The 20,366-nt window shown below is 42.0% G+C and overlaps 1 protein-coding gene and 1 pseudogene across 1 annotated transcript in view; one reads left to right on the top strand and one right to left on the bottom strand.

Annotated features, from left to right (window-relative positions):
* The window catches only part of LOC124795687 (submandibular gland secretory Glx-rich protein CB-like), an 83,125-nt gene that overhangs the window by 49,526 nt on the left and 13,233 nt on the right, over window positions 1-20,366 (top strand). The gene's annotated exons all lie outside the window — the stretch shown is intronic.
* On the bottom strand, window positions 11,843-11,974 carry LOC124796945 (annotated as a pseudogene).

The following is a 20,366-nucleotide window of genomic DNA, read 5'->3' as shown; positions in this document are numbered from 1 at the left end:
CTGTAAAATGTTGTAGAAAACGCTTAGTTAGTTTCTTATTTTGTGCTTAAAAGCTATTAACGTGAGCATTTTTATGTCTTTATGACTGAGGAAAATTAATTTTAAATTGGAAACTAAACACGATGGACGATTGTTGGATATGTATGACCTTACTGGAACTTTTCAGGTGGAGATCGCAGCGCAGCCTTTCTCAGAGGACGTGCACGTCTTTGCGCTTTTGAGCAAGGTCGAATCATTGGTATGAGAAACAAGGGAACATCGTAGAGACAAATTCACAAGCCGTTGGCTGTACTGCAATGACCGCAGAACGACTGGTGGCGATATGGACTCAGTAGGCTCCTTCCAGAACGAGTACATCACGAGAGGATAGTAACACTGTTTGAGTGACTTCGAGCAATAGACGAATGACATACAGTTGTAAGACTTTTGTAAATCATATGCTAAAATTAGTAGCTGACATTTGCAATATTATGTTTACGCATAATGAACTTGTATATTTGTAATAACACTTTTTATTTGACTACGTACACTCTTGGCTGCCCGGCCGTACGAATTTTAATGTAAGAGACATACTTCCTTCGCTTGCATGTTGACCGTTGCGTATGCAGATCAGCCTGGACGTGAACAGAGGCACTAGGGCTTTTCTTACTCAAGCCACGTTGGATTACACTTATCAACGACCCAGTCCAAAAAGGAATGTGAGAAAATTAAAAAGAACAAGTTCAAAAAGGATCCTTTCTCCTTGTGTATCACACTGAGCGAGATATAAGCCGGATGTCTAAGAGCAAATATATTGGGCAGACAACTAGGAATTTTCGTTAGAAATTTAAAGAACACGAAGGCCTGCCCATTTCTAAGTCGGCTTTGTCAATGCATTTAATTCACAACCATCATCACACGCAGCAGGTTAACGGTAACTTAACAGTCTTACACCGCAGAGAAATTTCAGATACTGTATGTTCTGGAAGAAATTGAAATGCTAAGCAGCCTCTGTTCCCATCATCTTGGCACGGTTAATGAGCGCACCGACCAGCATCACAAAAATATTTTAGTTAATTATAACATTATTCAGGTAAGTTAAAATGTGCATCTAACGCAATATTTTTGTCTTGTTTTCAGATTACGGGATGTCTCCAAACAATGGTTCAAATGGCTCCAAGCACTATGGGACTTAACATCTGAGGTCATAAGTCCCCTAGACTTAAAACTAATTAAACGTAACTAACCCAAGGACATCACAGACATCCAAGCCCGAGGCAGGATTCGAACCTGCGACCGTAGCAGTAGCGCGGTACCGGACTGAAGAACCGCTCGGTCACAGCGGCCGGTGGGATGTCTCCCCCCGTTCCTCTAATGTTGCAGTGGTTCAGTCTTCTTACTGCTGTTACTTCCAGTTTCAGTTTTTCCTGTTTAAACAGTTTGCCAAACACATATCCGTTTCATACCGCGCCTGTATTATGGGGCGCGTGCGCCCTCAGTGCTCATGGCTAGCAAGTACAGGGTGGAGCAAATAAAAGGGACCCTGATAACAGAGTTCCAGGGTACAAGGAAACACGGCAGAGGAAAGGAAATACGGTACAACCTGACTGTAGCAGATGCTGAAAGTGACCACCATTCATATTATGGAATTATTTGGTCCTGGTCAGCAAGGTGGTGAAGGTGGATCGAAGATGGCCTGCCGAAAATGCTGCATCCGAAAAGTTCTGCTGCAGGTGTTGAAGACAGTGAGGGTTGTTGCGATATACCTTACAGCTGAGGATTCTGCAAACAGAGTAATCGCACACTGGCAGATCAGGAGACCTGGGTGGCCAGCTAGGGCCGCTACCAGACTGATCTCTGCCAACAACTCTGTCAGGTGTGAAGATGCCGTAAATGTGTCAAAGGTTTGGTCGGCTGTATGGGAAGTTGCTCGATTCTGCTGGAAGTAACAGTATGTGCGTCACGGGGTGTGGGTATATTGTATTGTATTGTATGTTAACCGGGGGCCTAGAAACGACGGAGAGGCTCCATCCCCGCCGCAGCCGCAGTCGCCCACTAACGCACGACGACTACCGCAGTCCACTTCACCCCTTCGCCGACCCACACAGAACCCAGGATTATTGTGCGTTTCGGCCCCCGGTGGACCCCCCAGGGAACGTCTCACACCAGACGAGTGTAACCCCTATGTTTGCATGGTAGAGTAATGGCGGTGTACGCGTACATGGAGAACTTGTTTGCGAAGCAATCGCCGACGTAGTATAACTGAGGCGGAACAAGGGGAACCAGCCCGCATTCGCCGAGGCAGATGGAAAACCACCTAAAAACCATCCACAGACTGGCCGGTTCGTCGGACCTGGACACAAATCCGTTGGGCGGATTCGTGCCGGGGATCAGGCGCTCTTTCCCACCCGGAAGTGGGTACGTCATACATCCACGTCCAATCGTTTCGACCCATCCGAGCCACTTTTATTTCTCTCACCTTGCATTTTCTATCACATAGTTTTCTTTTTAGAGTTCCGGGTCGGGCGTCATGGGGAAACGGTTTTTATAGAATTTATGTAAGTCCACACATTATGTGTTTTTTCTTCCCGTCTGTAATGTATCTTGTATGTTTTATGATCCCGGTAATTATCGGTGTCTGGTCGTGATGTCGGTTTTTTCAGATTTTTCTAGGTGCGCCCTTTTAATCTTTTGTCGCGAAACTTTCGTTCCACGACAGACATTGGAATGGGGATGACCTCTGATAGTTAAGTGCTTTTATGTGTCTTTTTCTCTTTCTTACTTTATTTTAGAAATTTTAGTTGTATAGTTCCTTATCTGACATTTTCTTAAAAATACTGGAGGATCCCCTCCCATTGTATTCTAACACAACATTTTCATTATTACAGTTTACACCAAATGATGCAACCTTAACTGTTCCGACATCTGTCGTGTACGCAACAAAAGATTGCTGATTCGAAGTACTCTAAAGAATGTGAGTCACGTGAATTCGACATAAAATTCGTGTCGGATCGATTCCCATAGTTAATATAAAGGTCTGTTCTCCACTTAACTTCATTACATTTAAGTAACAGAATCGTCATCAGACGTAAACTACGATAAATCCTCTGTTCCATTTAATGTTCTGTGGCTGCCACGTTTCATGTGTGGAACAGTCTCAGTGCAGTCAACGCCGAGGAAGGGCGTGGCTGCAGGCGGTAAAGTAATACAGGGTGGCCAGTTGGAGAAGCTGGCGAAGTCCCGACGGCGCGGGTCATAGGGGAGCGCGGCGCGACCCGGCCCAGACAAGTGTTCTCGCCGGCTCCAAGAAAGCGGATCGCCCGCCTCCACCTCCACCTCCAGCTCGGTGCAATTTGCCGGCTCGGTGAGCGCGACGGCGTTCATTATTAATCACGAGCAATTAAGGTAACAGTACGCCGGAAACTGATTAATGGCTTCCCGGCATTCAGGCAACGATTCTGCGTACGCCGAGCAGCGCTACCACTAATTTGTTCGCGAATGTCTTTCCCGGCGCAGGAATTACTCGACTTAACTAGTCTCCCCATCCTACAGTTCAATTTTTGTTTTCCGTTTGCAGAACAAAGAGAATGTCATATTCGCCCCCTACCGTCATTTCTCACGACGGTACTGGCTTTAAAATGGAACAGATGTGATCTTAATGATAATCTTCGATTTGACGCCATTTGCATCTTTAGATTTTAACCAGTGGTGGAAGAGAGAGAGTATCTTCACCGTGTGGCGGTGCAAAAATGTCATTCTGAAGTCATATTTGACAGCAGTGGGTTTCAAATTTCTAACCAGTCGTCATAATTTGATCCAGTTGATATGGAAGAGTGAGACATTGCCAAAAGGATGGAAATTGGTCATACTATGCCCGATATACAAGACAGGAAGCAATATGAAACGTGGTAACTGCACAGACATCAGCTTGCTGAATGTATCCTACACTCACGCTCATAAATTAAGGATAATTGCAGAATGTGGTGCCACACAAAGTGACACTACACGAAACTGGCGCCAATACCATAGGCACATAGGGAAAACACACGACACAGATTTGTAAGTCCATGTTATTGGTGATAAGTTGAGAAAACCGTCCCGAAACACATGTGCTACAAAACGCCACTGTTTCCTGCGCGTGTACCCCGACAGCAATATGGGATATGATCACCATGCACACGTACACAGGCCGCACAACGGGTGGGCATACTCTGGATCAGGTGGTCGAGCAGCTGCTGGGGTATAGCCTCCCATTCTCGCACCAGTGTCTGTCGGAGCCCCTGAAGTGTTCTAGGGGTTTGAAGACGTACAGCGATACGTCGACCGAGAGTATCCCAGATGTCATCGATGGGATTTAGGTCTGGAGAACAGGCAGGGCACTCCATTTGCCTGATATCTTCTGCCGGCCGGAGTGGCCGTGAAGCTGTAGGTGCTACAGTCGGGGGCCGAGCGATCGCTACGGTCGCAGGTTCGAATCCTGCCTCGGGCATGGATGTGTGTGATGTCCTTAGGTTAGTTAGGTTTAATTAGTTCTAAGTTCTAGGCGTCTGATGACCTCAGAAGTTAAGTCGCATAGTGCTCAGAGCCATTTGAACCTTTTTTTTTTTTTTTTTTTTTTTTTTGTATCTTCTGTTTCAAGGTACTCCTCCACGACGGCAGCTCGGTAGGGCCGTGCGTTAACATCCATCAGGAGGAAGGTGGGACCCACTGCACTCCTCAAAAGGCGGACATACTGGTGCAAGATGACGTCCCGATACACCTGACCTGTTGCAGTTCCTCTGTCAAAGACACGCAGGGGTGTACGTACACCAATCATAATCCCACCCCACAGCATCAAACCACGACCTCCATACAGGTCCCTTACAAGGACATTAAGGGGTTGGTATCTGGTTCCTGGTTCACGCCAGATGAAAACCCGGTGAGAATCACAGCTCAGACTATACCTGTACTCGTCCGTGAAGATAGCCTGGGACCACTGTTCCAATGACCATGCACTGTGTTCTTGACACCAGACTTTACGGGCTCTCCTGTGACCAGGGGTCAGTGGAATGCACCTTGCAGGTCTCCGGGCGAATAACCCTTGTCTGTTCAGTCGTCTGTAGACTGTGTGTCTGGAGGCAACTGTTCTAGTGGCTGCGGTAAGGTCCCGAGCAAGGCTTCCTGCAGTACTCCTTGGCCGTCTGCCGGCACTGATGGTAAGATATTGGTCTTCTTGTGGTGTTGCACACTGTGTACGTCCCGTACTGTAGCGCCTGGACACGTTTCCTGTCTGCTAGAATCGTTGCCATAATCTTGAGATCACACTTTGTGGCACACGGAGGGCCCGTGCTACGACTTGCTGTGTTTGACCAGCCTCCAGTCGCCCTATTATTCTACCGCTCATAACGTCAGCAATATGTGTTCTTTGAGCCATTTGCAACACACAGTCACCATTAGTACGTCTGTAAAGGGCTGCACACTTACTCGCTGCACCGTACTCTGACATGGACCAACACACCTCTGCGTATGTGGACTGCTCCGAGCGTCACCGTGCGACCACCGGAGGTCAAATGCACCGCATGGTCATACCCCGAGGTGATTTAAACCCGCAAACTGCCCACGAGAGCGTCTTTTCACAATGTATCAGCATTACCCTTAATTTATGAGCATGAGTGTAGAATGTCTATCATTAACCTCACAAAATTACAACCATTCATAGAGAACAACTTACAGGAATACCAAGCTGGCTTTCTATCAAACCGATCGACAATAGTTCATACTTTCACTCTAAGACAATTGTTTGAAGAACACTGGGAATAAGACAATACTTAGTCTGTTCGTCAATTTTCAACGTGCATATGACAGCATCTACAGTAATAGCCTATAAAATGCACTGCGTGACTTCAGAATCCCTGAGAAGCTAGTGAGAATGGCGCGAACTTGTATGGATGGATCAAGAACAGCAGTGTGCTTGCAAGGGATCACATCAGAAACGTTCGAGATTGAGACATGTCTGAGAGAAGAGGATACACTCTCATGTGTTGTGTTCAATGTCATCTTAGAGAAAGCAATAAGGGAATATAGGCAACAGGGGATGGCTGGAATGCAGATGGGTGGTAATTTACATTGTCTCGCATAGGCAGATTACATAGTACTGCTAAGTAATAAAACCGTGAGTTAAAAGAAATGTTCCAAAACATGGACAACCACGCTCGGAAAGTTGGGCTAAAAGCAAATCAAGACAAAACGGAGTTAATACGACTGGGAAGAAGACACGACCAGCAAGAATTTCAAGAGGTGGATGGCAAGAAGTTCAACACTTCAAATACCTGGGATCTTAGTTTATCAGCATAGAAATGGACATTAAGGAAAGCATAGCACAGCTCAAACTGAATATTAGACAGTACTAACACGAAAATATATAATACAGTTATGTACAGTTCAGAAACCTGGAGCATGACTAAACTATTAATATTTGAAATAAGAGCAATGAGAAGATATGGGACCGATTTTAGATAAAGGAAAATGGGCGAGGAGGAAGAATGAGGAAATCCTTGAGGCGACAACCAACAATCCTACGGTAGCCGAAGAGCCAAAGAATCCACTGGGCGGGCCATGTAGCCAGCATGACAGAGGAAAGACAAGTGAAGAAAGCACTTGAGAGGAAAATGAATACCAAACATCTCGTAGGGCGACCGAGGCCACACTGGATGGACGATCTGACGAAGGACCTGGAGGTCCTGTAGATTGAAGACACCTGGAGGAACCGAGAACCAAATAGAAAGAAATGGAGATAATTTGTGGAAACCGCGCGTGGTGTGCATGGCCTGCTACGACTGGATATGTATGTACCATCCTAACTTCATGGAGCATGCGAGGCAGATACTACAACGATATTGTCCGTAAAGTCATTGACCCCACGCTAATTTACTGGATTGCAAACCTCTCTGCGATGTCTCAAGGTGTTATTCCCGTTGACGATCAGGTGGATTGAGACACTAACCTCGAAAGTCCGCTTGTTACAGCAGCACTAACTTGCATCATTCTTTCTGACTGCTGTAAACAGGAATATGCTGCTAGAGGAACCCGATAATTTGACAAGACGTGCACTCTGCTTCGTTGTGCCCCCAACACGAGAAGGTGGACTCGCCCGTCTTCCTGCTAATGATCCACAGCGACTACAAGACACCACAAACTACGAGACACACAAATTATCTTTCGAAGTGCCCTCTACTGAATTTTGGTCAGTGTTTAGGCAATTTTTTCTTAGGAATTCTGTGGCATTTCTTACTGAAGATGAGATCTTACCTCTTCACTGTTCGAGAAAAAAAATTCGGTTTTTTGTTTTACTTTTATCATTTGTTTTCTTTTTGTTACTGAAACGAGTCCTTTACCTATTCGCACTTAGCGTATAAAAACTGGGAAAGGAAATATGATTTTCGATCATATTACAGCAGCCTCTTCTCTCTGAAGTCTAGCAGTTAAAGGCAATGTGTGACTTAGATCGAGGTTTCGCTAACATTGTAGAATATTGGTGTGAGAATTGTATTATTTTACAATACAAAATTTATTTTACATGTTTTTTCTACATTGTCGCTCAAAATTATGGCTTCAAATGGGTCAGTTGAATCCGTTTCATAAGTCTCAATAGCTTTTTGGATTAGCATGCGGTCATAGTTTGGTTCCTGTCGCTTTAGCGCAACTGGAACGTCGCAGAACCTCTGTAGAAGGGAAGAGCAACCTTTGTTTGTCTTTTTACGTGTACATAGCTTCCCTTGTACGTGTCTGTGTGTATATAAAACTGTGCATGAGAATGTTCTGAAGATATCTCCACATGTTCAGAGATTACAGAACTGAAGGTTTGCGCTGCCAAGCTAACCTGATAGCAGGAAATCGTAGAATTAAAAGAGTTTGTCGAACAGTGAAGGGCGATGGCTATGCCAGCGCAATCCCAGGCCATAGTTTGTACTCTACCCGTGGGTAAATGGAAAGTTACCGCTCTCCTGGTCACTGGATGGATGCTCTGAGCTTACCAGCCATCCGTCACAATGTCACTGGCAGTCGGATTTAAGTGTGGGTGGCTTGTTACAGCAGTCCACTTGGGGACAGGAACAAAGGTATTGGTGTTACTTCAGTTGTTTCCATCTAATCTTTCATTTCGGTTTTAGCGTAAAGATTTTGTGATTTCATTTTATTCGCCATATGTTTTCTCATATCATTGCTTATTTTCGCATGGTTGTGCAAACTTGTGACGGGACCCTTTGTTTCAGTAGCATCGGTGGTTTGTTATAGCAATCCACTGGGAGAGAGGAACAGAGGTATGGTTGTTATTTAAGCTGATTCTCTAAAGAGGACAGTCATAGAAGTTGGAAAGAAAACCGAAGGTACGAGGAAGACAACTGTGAAGAGACAATGGATAACAAATGAAATACTACAGCTGATCGATGAAAGAAGGAGGTACGAAAATGTTCGGGGAAATTCAGGAATACGTAAATACAAGGCACTCAGCAACGAAATAAATAGGAAATGCAGGGAAGCTAAGGCAAAACGTCTGCATGAAAAATTTGGAGAAATGGAAAAAGAAATGATTAGCGCAAGCATGGATTCAGCATTAAGGACAATCAAAACAACCTTCGGTAAAATTAAAAGCGATGGCGGTAACATTAAGAGCTCAATGGGAATTCCACTCTTAATTGCAGAGGAGAGAGCGTAGCGGTGAAAAGAGTACATTGAAGGCCTCTATGAGGGGGAAGACTTGTCAGATGACGTGATAGAAGAGAAAAAAAGGAGTGGAGAGGGAAGAGATACGGGATATAGTATTAGAAGACTTAATAAGGCAGAAGTGAAAGATAATATTCCACCGGAATTTCTAAAATCATTGGGGGAAGTGGCTACAAAACGACTATTCTACATTGGTGTGTAGAATGAATGAGACTGGCGACATACAATCAGACTCTGGGAAAGACATCATCCACACATTTCCGAAGATTGCAAAAGCCGACAAGTGCGAGAGTTAATGCACAATCAGCTTAGCAGCTTATGCATCCAAACTGCTGACAAGAATAATATACAGAGGAATGAAAAAGAAAATTAAGGCTGTGTTAGATGACGATCAGTTTGGCTTTAGGAAAGACAAAGGCACAAGAGAGGTAGTTCTGACGTTGCGGTTGATAACGGAAGCAAGACTGAAGTAAAATCAATACACATTCATAGGATTTTTCGACTTGGAAAAAGCGTTTGACAATGTAAAATAGTGCAAAATGTTCGAAATTCTGAGGAAAATAGGGGTAAGCTATAGGGAAAGACGGCAATATAAAATTTGAACAAGAACCAAGAGGGAACAATAATATTGGAAGAGTAAGAACGAAATGCTCGGATAAAAAATGGTGTAAGACAGGGATGGAGCCTTTCACCCCTACTGTTCAGTCTATACATCGAAGAAGCAAGGAGCTGCTCTTGAAACTTTCTTGTTTCAAGAGTAGAATTAAAATTCAGGGTGAAAGAGTATCAATGATAAGATTCCTCAGTGAAAATGAGAAAGGATGACAGGAGAGTTGAATGAAATCAGCAGTCTAATGAGTACAGAATACGGATTGAGGTTAAATCGAAGAAAGAAGGAAGTAATGAGAAGTAGCAGAAATGGGAATAGCGAGAAACTTAACGTTACAATTGGGTATAACGGAGTAGAGGAAGTTAAGGAATTTCACTACCTAGCCAGAAAAATAGCCTACGACGAACGGAGCAAGGGGGACGTAAAAAGCAGACTAGCGCTGGAGAAAAAGCCATTCCTGGCGAAGAGAAATCTGCTAGTATCAAACGTAGGTCGTAATTTGAGAACGAAATTTCTGAGAATGTACGTCTAGAACGTAGCATTATATGGTAGCGAAATTTGGACTGAGGGAAAACCAGAGCAGAAGAGAATCGAAGCCTTTGAGATGCGGTGCTACTAAAGAATGTTGAAAATCATATAGACTGATAAAGTAAGAAATAAGGAAGTTGTCCACAGAATCGGCGAGGAAAGGAAAATATGGCAAACATCGACAAGAAGAAGGGACGGAGCAATAGGGCATCTGTTAAAACGTCAGAGGCAGAGGTTGGAATACATCCAGCAATCGTCGCGGGCCTCGGGCCTCGTCAAACCATTCATAAAAAAAGGTTTATTCAAAAATCGAGCGAGGTGGCGCAGTGGTTAGACACTGGACTCGCATTCGGGAGGACGACAGTTCAATCCCGCGTCCGGCCATCTTGATTTAGGTTTTCCGTAATTTCCCTAAATCGCTCCAGGCAAATGCCGGGATGGTTCCTTTGAAAGGGCACGGCCGAATTCCTTCCTCGTCCTTCCCTAATCTGATGTAACCGATGACCTCGCTGTCTGGTCTCCTTCCCCAAACAACCCAACCCAACTACCCGTTGACTGTTTATTCTAAAGGGTTAAAAGGGTTACTAACATTTCCTTTCGGCTAGTGTGTTAGGGTATACGAGGTGCGACAACAAAGTAATGAGACTGATGTGAAAAAAACATTTACTTGCCGTTCTAGTCAAGTTTAGTGTTGTCTCCTTCAAAGTGGTTCCCTTCTGATTGCACACACTTTTTTCAGCGCTTCTGCCATTGATGGTAACATTTCTGGTACTCATCTTCTGTAATATCCTCCAAGACACTCGTCACAGCTTCTTAGACATCTTGTGTTATTTGAAAATGGTGTCCCCTGACCGCCGTTTTGACTCTTGTAAATAGAAAATGTCGCACGGAGCGATATCTGCTGAATAAGGTGGCTGTGGTAGTACTGAAATTTGTTTTGAGGTTAAAAATTGCTATACTGATAGAGAAGTATGGGATGGCGCATTATCGTGATGCAGAATCCAATTATCAGCAATGTTGGCATGGACACGAAGAGCTCTTTTACGAAGTCTTTTTAAAATTTCTTTGTAGTAATATTGGTTAACTGTTTGTCCAGGAGGCACCCACTCTTTATGAACAATTCCCCTGGAATCAAAGAAGCACACAAGCATGCATTTCACTTTTGTCTTTGACATGCGAGCTTTTTTTGGCCTGGGTGATTCCTTTGAGCACCATTGCGAACTTTGGCGTTTTGTCTCTGGATCGTACTGAAAAACCTAACCTTCATCACTAGTTATAACGCGGCTCAACAATTCTGGATTGATTTCCCTTTGCTATAACAGATCGGCTGCCAGATTTTTCCGTGTTTCTCGCTATTGTGGTGTGAAATTTTTGGGGACCATTTTTGCACAAATCTTTCTCATACCAAGACCTTCCCTTATTGTCAGACAAACCGTTTCTCAATTGATGTTCATTTCTTCTGCAATCTTTTCACCGATAATCTTCGATCAGATCGTACCAGTTCACGCACCCTGGCCAAGCTGACATCCATCCGTGAGGGTGATAGTCGTCCACTGCGGTCTTCATCTTCAACATTCGTTCTGGCTTCACTAAACATTTTATGCCAACGAAAAACTTGAGCTCTTGACATAACCTCCTCTCCAAAAGCCTTCTGAAGTTTACCATAAGTTGTCATCGCGTTTTCACCCAATTTAACGAAAAAAGCGACATACCATTGCGCAATATTATGCGGTTCCATTTCCGTGACGAGAGACACAAACATGTGTTAACTTATTACAGCACGACTGACGACTGAGCAGTTGCATCGATGTGCCGCTTGGACTAGATTATAGACCAAGGTCAAAGGTATTGTGCCTACGCAAGCCTGCAGGGTTGCCATATCTTGCAAAGAAAATCAGTCTCACTACTTTATTGTCACACCTGGTATGTTCTGCTATCTCATTTTTATTTGCCATAGTTTTTACCCATATCTCCACTTATTTTCGCATCATCGTGCAAACTTGTGATAGGAAACTTCTTTTCGCCAACAGCTCCGTCGTGAGCCGAAGATGAGTTTAATATTCTGGTCGCGCTTTGCAAGACGTATCGGATATTAAGCTGATCAGAACAGATAAAACACATTGATCTTAGCTAAAATGAGCTTGGTAAAGAATGTTTAAGTATACCAGTTCATCATGTATTTCCCCCCCTCCCAAAAAACTTCGGTTACAAATTTGAGAATTGTAATTTTCGGACATTTTTGACGAATGGTCTTTGACTGTCTGCGTGTGTTCAAAATGTTCAAATGTGTGTGAAATCTTATGGGACTTAACTGCTAAGGTCATCAGTCCCTAAGCTTACACACTACTTAACCTAAATTATCCTAAGGACAAACACACACACCCATGCACGAGGGAGGACTCGAACCTCCACCGGGACCAGCCGCACAGTGTCTGCGAGTGTCACTTGATCATTAACTTCATCACATGTTCAGACGTTGTTTGCTACAGTAAAACTACCTTGTTCGAAAGGAAGAGAATAATGTATAGATTCAGACAAGTACCTTCATGAGGCAGAAATACCCATTATTTTCCTGTTTTTGAATTTTTCTTTCGCTGGATTAATTGACCTTCGGCTCCCCATGTGCCTACTCAACATGCCTTTGGAGCAAAGCTGAGTTCTTCAGAAAGATTACAGTGTGTAGAATCAGAAAAATACGTACATGAGGCAAACAGCCATTAGCTTCCTACTTTTGGATTTTTCTGGAATAGAGTGGACTTCAGCCTATCATGCAGCCACCGATCACCGATACGTTATTAGAGCAAAAATATATTGCTCAAAATAAAGATCGTAATGTGTGGTATCAGTAAAGTATATACACAAGGGAGAAATTGTCACTCGTTTCCTATTTTTCGCATTTTCTGGGAGATAGCGCTAATTTGGTCGTCAGCTCACCACATGCTTCCCGATATAATACTAGGGACAAATCACTTTGTTCTAAATGTAGATCACAAAGGCTGAAATGAATGACTAGCCACATGCATTTAGGATTTTATGTAATTTTCATAGTTTTTAATTTATTGGAAATGGTGCTTTTTCATCCGCCATACCTTCGCGTTCTTTGAATCCCAGCATTTCGGATCGTTGCGTTCAATCAGATTAGCAGATGTGTTATATTGAGTGAAATGATTGCTTTTGGATATGAAAAAATGCTCTTTGTAGCCGGTTAACAGATTTTTATTCCTATTTGGCTGTTGAGTGGGAAGCTACCCCTGCAAGCCTGATTCATGATGCTACCACTATCTATTGCTCTCTGTCTTTTGGAATATGAATAGATTGCAATGTAGTTACTGTACATCGTCTGCATGAAGACATACGAGAGCGGTTTGATTTCCTTCCGCCCTTTCCTTATCGTAGCCTCACGCAATCCAAAAACTGTGTTAATTTACAATTTTTTAATTGTCCCTTCAGTTTATTTACAGAATAGTTCATGATGGACACTGTTCATGAGAAGTTTGTTTGTAATGTACCGATGCTTATAAAAATGATGCACTTTCTCAATCTCATGAGTGCCTTGTGACGACACGTATAACAGTGAATCAACTTTGTCAAGTAATACATCCATAATTGATTTATGAATCAATTCGTATTCTAAAGCACCCCATCTAACTCATGGAGTGTTGAGACACCTTGCATATCTGCAACGCCTAGAAAATTGCCACTTTTAAGCAAGGAAGTAAATGACTCAAACATGTTAGTACATTCGCTAATCACGTTTGTACGTCAGCTTTCCATTTCCTCGCATGTCTAACAAGAGGGATAAAAAGTTGTCTAAAATTTTTCTTCAGGTAAAACAAAGAGCAATTTGTACAACGAAATGAAAAAAAGCTAACCAGAGAATTTAAATCACTCACATAGGTAGCGAATAACTGTGAAGGGAGAATCACAGTAGACATAAAGAGAGAGTCTGAGGAAATGCCACATGGAGTTAATTTTGCCAGTTAAACGTTAATTTGTGTAGCCTCGTTGGGAGATTCACCCGACAAATCAGAAAGATTTTCTTTCTTCGTGCATATTGGAAGCTCTCTTTCGTGGGGTGTGAGAGAAGTGTGTGAAGCATGTCCGTCAAGTATTTGCGACTTCATTGGACGCTTATATTTGTGTCGTATTTGTGTAGTCGATACCGGTGGGAGGGGGGAGGCAAAGGGGTTAATACGGAGCTGGCGTATAACCTTCGCATTACGGTCAGTATCAAGTGGGCCGCCTAGCTTAATGACGAACGGATCACCATTAACAGTGTCACGTGCCCTGTTTATTAATATTCTGTAAAACTTCAACAATCTTGGACTAGGTAACATAACTACTGGAGTTCTAGTGATGTCAAGGTACGAAACTATATCATGACACAACAAACATTTACAGCAAAAATGGTTGCATAATGTGGATGAAGTAACCTGTAAAGATGACTGATGGAAGGTAGTGTACAGAGGAAGGTATTACATGAGGCGTGCTCCTACAGCCCCATAACGCACACTTCATTGTAAGCACGGGCTCGAATCTTAATTTCGCGACAGACTTAATCTCAAAGTAGAGTAAAGTAAATAGTGGTTCTCTGAACTAGTAAGTGTGTATGTAATTTCTTATAAACGATATTTGACGCCTGTCTCTGAGTACAATGAACACACCAGTCTCAATCATTACAGAATGTGATTTAGAATAGCGGAAAGAATAGGCGTAGACAATACCACCAAACAAATTGCCTGTGAATTACCAAACTTCCTCTTCTGCTGTAGCTGAAAGCATTTGACAGTCGATAATAACGCACCAGTATCTCTTTACATAAAATTTTTCGTTTGTTTCCGCGTAAGTTTTTGAACTGAACCAATATCTTAACCACTGTTGCAACCAAGATTCATCAAGGTGAGTGGAATAAACATGTCCTGAAGAAAATCCCTCGCAACAGCGGTAAAAACTGCTATTCACTTCACAGTATAACGCAGTCAGAAGCCAAAAAGAATTCTGTCTCAGCTCGGCTGCGAAAGCCGAAGAACGTTTAAACCACACACGCTACCAACGTATTAACTCTTTCATCATTATCAGAAGGAAACAGTGTTGACCATTCACATTGTAGCGCGGACTCTTGTAAAGCTTACTTTCAACTTTGTCAGCGAAGCGATAACAGTGGAGTTAGATGAGACAGGAGCTAACCGTTGCTCTTATTGACATTACTGTATTTATATTTATCAGTTTCAGATGACTCTATTCACGTCAATCTTCGTTGCCTTTTGGTAGTGTACCCCATTCCTTCCACATCTGACATTTCTGTATTTTTTATCGAGTGAGCTTGTTCGCGATCTTCTGTCCAGAAGCGCCACGGAAAAGATTCACGTAGAATGCATTTTCGCGCTTGATTTATGATGTTTAAATCTCTTCTTTGACCCTCGTAAAACAGGATATTGGTGTTCTGAATTCTACATCGAAAAAGTCAAACTTAATTTTAGTCAACCTGTTTCTTTTCATACGATGAATATGACAACAACATAGTTTGCGGATAATGTCTTTGATTTTATTTCTACTTCACTACGAACTTATTGCTAGATGATTTTGTGACTACAGTTGTTGTATATGATTCGTAGAATTTATTTAAAGATTTTGCAATCGTTCGTCTCTAGCTCTTCGAGGACTCCCTGAAATCACCAGTCAGAGATTAACAAAACCTATCTTCGTTCTTCTACGCTGGTGGAAGAGGTGAAATATTCAGCTTCTAGTGATAGATCATAATCATTATCTTCACTTAAACCGTTAGGTCTTTGTTTGTTTGCCTATTACGTTACCCATCTCTTTTTCTGCTTTCCTTGACAAACTCACAACAGGCTTAAAGCTTCTTATCTCACTAGGGAATCTTTCTCCACTTACTTTTTCAGCATGTTCGTTCCAGTTTCTCCCATTTTCTTGTATTTTATTGAGGTGGTTAAATGCATCCATTTCTTCCCTAATTTCATAATTTCAAAACCTGTCTACTATTGTGCATCCCTTTACTGTTTTTAGAAACTTCATCTCTTTTGGCCGTATGCTACTTTCTTGCCGGTTTGTATGGCGTACGATTCACTTCGATAAATAAGTATTTGAACTGCCATTGCCTTATAAAATTTTATCTTGTTTTTCTCCTCGTTTTAATTTTTAGACACGTGTTTATTGTTCCACGTATATTCCCAAACTTCGTTAATTTCTTCTCTATACCTTCGTCACACCGATATGTGATATCATAACCTACGTAATTGAATTAGTATATTCAGGTGAAGCAGAAGTTATTTTTTGTTCTCTCTATAGTGGTGTATCCCGATATTCGGAGGAAAAATATTTATGTGTGTTTGCATGTGCTTGTATGTATGTGTGTGTGTGTGTGTGTGTGTGTGTGTGTGTGTGTTTTGGATATTCTCCACGGTGTTGGGAGATTAGAGAAAAAGTAAACAACGGTGTCTGTGGAACAGTGCGCTTTACCTGCTGTCCGTAAATGATATTGGTTTCTGTCTTTCAACACTACTATTTTTTTAGACCCACGCGTAAGAAAAACTGCAAGTAAGTGGTCGCTGTTAGTACAAAAGTCGATCTTGTATTTACTTCACGTTTGCCTAAACGTGTTGCTGCGTGAGTCAGGAAACGTGCACCGAAACGGACCAACACCTTGGGGCTGTGGTGCCCGAATCCGATGCAGGGCGCTTTTGTAGCATTGTCCACGAAATTACTGCGTGTGTGTATATGTGCGTGCGTGTCAGACGGAGGAAGAATGAGAGCGCCGAGGCTGAAAGGACGGAGGCAGGGCGAGGGCGAGGCGTGATGAGCGGGCCCCCAGAACTAATGCCCTTCCGCGCCAGGTAGTGCTCCGAACCAACAGGCGGCGTTAGGGCGGCTGCAGCCACAGCGCTAGACCACTATACAGATTCGGAAAAAAAAGACTTACAACTAATAGTCTGTTCTGCTCCTGCTGCTCGTGGGATCATATAGCAACACGTATACTGATTAAACAGCGAAAATGTTAATACTCATGCAGTTTCTCGAAGTCAATGCAGTACAGAACGGAGGAATGTAGTTCACCTTCATAGTCGGCGCACGAACACCGATATAGCACGCATGTGATCGTGGTATGGAAAACGGACTAAAATCTCATAACAGTGCAAAAGCATACCTTTGAGATGCGTGTTCTATTGTCACCTACCGTCATCAGCTTGATGCCACTCTCGTTTTGTCACATGGACACAAGCGCACTGCTCTTTATCACCTTGCACAGCTCAGATATGACGGTCAGCTGTTTAGCGTTTGAAGAGAAAATCCATTTTAACCGGATTAATGTATTCAAGCCTTGGTTTTCCTCTAAAATTTTTAACCCTCACACTTCCCTCTGTTACCGGATTAACTACTCTCTGATGCCTCAGGATGTGTGACATCAACGCGTCAGTTCTTAGTAATAAATTTCTTTTCTCTCTGATTCCATTCGGTACGCTTTCAGAAGGTGTACGATCTACACATCTAACATTCAGCATTCTTCTGTAGCAGCAGTTTTCAAAACCTTTTATTCTTTCCTTATCTGAACTCTTAATTGTCCACGTTCCACTCCTGTAGATCGCTACACCCACGTCATACATCTTCAGAAAAGTCTTGTTAAGAGTTATGTTTGTTTTTGATGACAACATATTTATTATCTCAGTAAATGTGTTCTTGCTATTACCATTTATGATCTCTACTTGTCGCCGTTCATTGTTTTCCTAACCAGATAGCAAAATTCGTCTCTGACATCTAGAGTCTTATTTCCTGAATTGATTCCCACAGCATTATACTGCAAAGGTAGTCTCAAAATTGCGATGTTTGCTTCAAGAAAATGTGTAGAGAATATTTCGTCAATAGGCAGTATTATAGACAAATTCGTAGTTTCTTGTTATGGAGTAATGTGCTAGCTACAAAGTCATTTCACATGTCTACATTACTTTCCGTACTTTTGTTGGTATTCAGTATATAGGAACTTCTCAAGGCAGTATCTGTTTCGAACTGCTCCTCCAATATCTTTGTCGTCTCTGACAGAATTAAAATTTCATTATCAAATTTCAATATTTTTATTTCTTCACTCTGTAGGCCTACTTTCATTCTCTTTCTGAATTGCGTCTTACTTTCTTGGACAGCTTTCTCACTTTTCAGATTCTACGACATTTTGAGAATGCTACCACACTGTGTCACTCGTTTCTCGACTGATGCTTCCCTTCATGAACTTCGAGTCTTATGACTGTAATCTGGTTTCTGCAGAAACTATACGTCATCTTTCTTTCTATGTATTTAGTCCTTGTTGCTTTCACTATTTCAAAAAAATACACAGCAGTGGTAATACATAATGTAGGGAAGTAGCTTTATAAAATTTATAAAGCAGAGTTACAGGAAGTTAAAGCTAATAATAAAATAATAATTACTTACCAAACACTTAATGTCTATCTTTCGTGAAAACCTTATGAAAATAAAAACTTTGAACATAGCTGCTAAGGTTCAGTGACCGTGTCAGAATTATATTAGAACAAATAAGCCCTCGGTCACTAATATTAAATCAAAATTGATCAGGTTTCGACGCTACTATGAGCGTCGTCCTCAGAATTAAACTAACTATTCTAAAACATATTAGGTATATAATGCATTAATAAAGTTAAAGTTTGTACTGACTGGAGAGAGGTGCAATACATACCAGTCATATTTTAAAAAATCTAGGCCGGAAAGACAATGTCATGAATAGTTGTAAATAAGATGGCGAGCAGCCCTTAGCGGCTCGCCATCTTATTTACAACTATTCATGACGTCGCCTTTCCGGCTTAGATCTTTTAAAATGTGACTTGTAAGTACTGTATCTCTCTCCAGTCAGTACAAACATTAATTTTTTTGATGTATTATATACCTAATATGTTTTAGGACGGTTAGTTTAATTCTAAAGACGACGCTCATAGTAGCGTCGAAACCTGGTCAATTTTGACTTAATATTTGTGACCGAGGGCTTATTTGTTCTAATGTAACCTAATGAAAATTTTCAAAACCCTTAACAACTACCACCCAGTAGTGGACGCTAGGGACCAGGTTGACTACCACTAGTGTATGTGAATATATTCCTTGACTACACAAGTGACTCCGTCTTTTTACCGCTCGAAATGATGAAGCGCGGTTTGCACGAAACATGACTGACTGGCTGTATACCCAGCACTTCACGGAATGACAAGAAGCTACGAATTTTGTTTATACAATTGCCCATTAATGAAATGTTCTCTGCGCAGTTACTTGAAGCGAACATCGTAGTTTTGCGACTTCCTTTCCCGTATAATTTTCAAATTCTTTTCACCAAGGCCGAAGAAGCTTGGAGATCAGTACTGTTCATCTTGCTTGCAATTGAGAAGGCGTAGTCACTGAGATTTCCCCTGATAACGGTGTGGAGACTCTCAAGAGTAGTTGTAAGTCTTTCGAATAGTTTTTCTTTTACCCTTTTGTGAGTTTTATTTTGGTGCATATTTCGTACTGCATGTAAATCTTTCTTCCGTTTGTAGAACTCATGATCAGATTTAAAGAAAGGAACCGGCTTCGTTAACAACTTAACTTTCAGCTTTCCTCCCTCCTTCATTTAATAAAAAAATTTAGAGCTTCTTCTTTGTCAATAAAGCTATTACTCTTTGGGCTAAGAAGGTACTGTATTTTTCCTCTGGAGTTTAAATAGCACAACACTCATCGCCCAAACCACAGTTCACGGAATGGTTAGAGTAACTACCCCTCACTTCTAATGTAATTTCTAACAAAATTTCGACATCATTCGAATGAATGTGCAAGGAATTAATTAATAAATAACACATATGTAGGTCCTCAGAAGAAGTAGATGATTTCGGTTCCATACCTCATTCATCTTATTTTATCTTTCCGACATTGATAACATTAATTGCATGCCTCAGTACTGTGAAACTCTGGAATCTGTACAAAGACAGATACTGTTAGCAAGCATAGGTTACGAAGAAAACACGAAGAAAATTAACTCAGTTTTACCTTTATTGTTAACACTTAGCAGTAACGCAACTGATATTTATTATGGATATAAAATGAGTTGCAAATTAGAGCGAATGGTAACTGTGAACAACTGTCAGTGAGTCTATGAACAGAAACTGACATTCGCTTTAAAAATTACGATCGCGTTGTGCCAGGTTATCTGTTTACCGATATGCCTTCAATGAAGGATATGTCTTTGCCGTGTTACGCATGCACTTTCTGCTGCAGCTACGGTAGGGATGTACATTTCTCCATTTACCTGTCGTTCTACGAATTTGGTGATTTTTAGCATTTTTGAAAAAAATACTTAAGAGTGCGTCTTCGCAGCTAAAGTTTCCAATATTTCTGGTTTTGCAGCTATCATATTCAGCTACAAGAAACTCCTCTTAGAGCAGCGGTAGCTAGATGGCGTAATGTGCTGTGAGGTACCGATGACAAATAGTTTGTTCGGTATGGGCGTAGTGAGAAAGACCGCCTAAATTGTGGTCCTTCTCCGCGACTGGCTACTGCGTTCGGA

This window comes from Schistocerca piceifrons, chromosome 4 (genome assembly GCF_021461385.2).
Source record: "Schistocerca piceifrons isolate TAMUIC-IGC-003096 chromosome 4, iqSchPice1.1, whole genome shotgun sequence".
Taxonomy (NCBI): domain Eukaryota; kingdom Metazoa; phylum Arthropoda; class Insecta; order Orthoptera; family Acrididae; genus Schistocerca; species Schistocerca piceifrons.
Note: the sequence above shows the minus strand (reverse complement) of the source record. Positions and strands in the feature narration are given on the sequence as shown.